Source organism: Pterocles gutturalis, unplaced genomic scaffold (assembly GCF_000699245.1).
Source record: "Pterocles gutturalis isolate BGI_N339 unplaced genomic scaffold, ASM69924v1 scaffold45111, whole genome shotgun sequence".
NCBI lineage: Eukaryota > Metazoa > Chordata > Aves > Pterocliformes > Pteroclidae > Pterocles > Pterocles gutturalis.
Window position 1 is genome coordinate 1,476 of NW_010102103.1, and position 344 is coordinate 1,819.

At 57.6% G+C, this 344-nt stretch overlaps 1 protein-coding gene across 1 annotated transcript in view; it reads right to left on the reverse strand.

Annotated features, from left to right (window-relative positions):
- Nucleotides 1–344, reverse strand: part of LOC104470390 (voltage-dependent R-type calcium channel subunit alpha-1E-like) — a gene marked incomplete at both ends in the record, with an annotated part of 6,878 nt that overhangs the window by 744 nt on the left and 5,790 nt on the right. The gene's annotated exons all lie outside the window — the stretch shown is intronic.

The following is a 344-nucleotide window of genomic DNA, read 5'->3' on the forward strand; positions in this document are numbered from 1 at the left end:
GCTGGTTAGCTTTTGTGCTTGTGAGCCCTGGGAACTGTGCTCCACAAGCAAAGCCAGCGACGGTGGTTCAAGCCAAAGGGCTGTGTGGGGGGGGAAGAGAAGCAGCATCCCATCTCAGGTGCAGGGACACGAGGGAGGGGGGTGTGACAGGCCATTGGCTCCCCCAGGCCATCTCAGCATCCCTCCCTGCCTTGAGAATGGAGCAAACAGAGACATCGAAGAAGAAATCATTGACAGAGAGGGGATTCTCCCATGCCCCCCACTTGGTGTTTATTTTCCCGGCTGCTGCCGCTTTTCCTGGTCCTCATTTATTCCCGTGTCCCCGTCCCCTGCACTCACTCCCT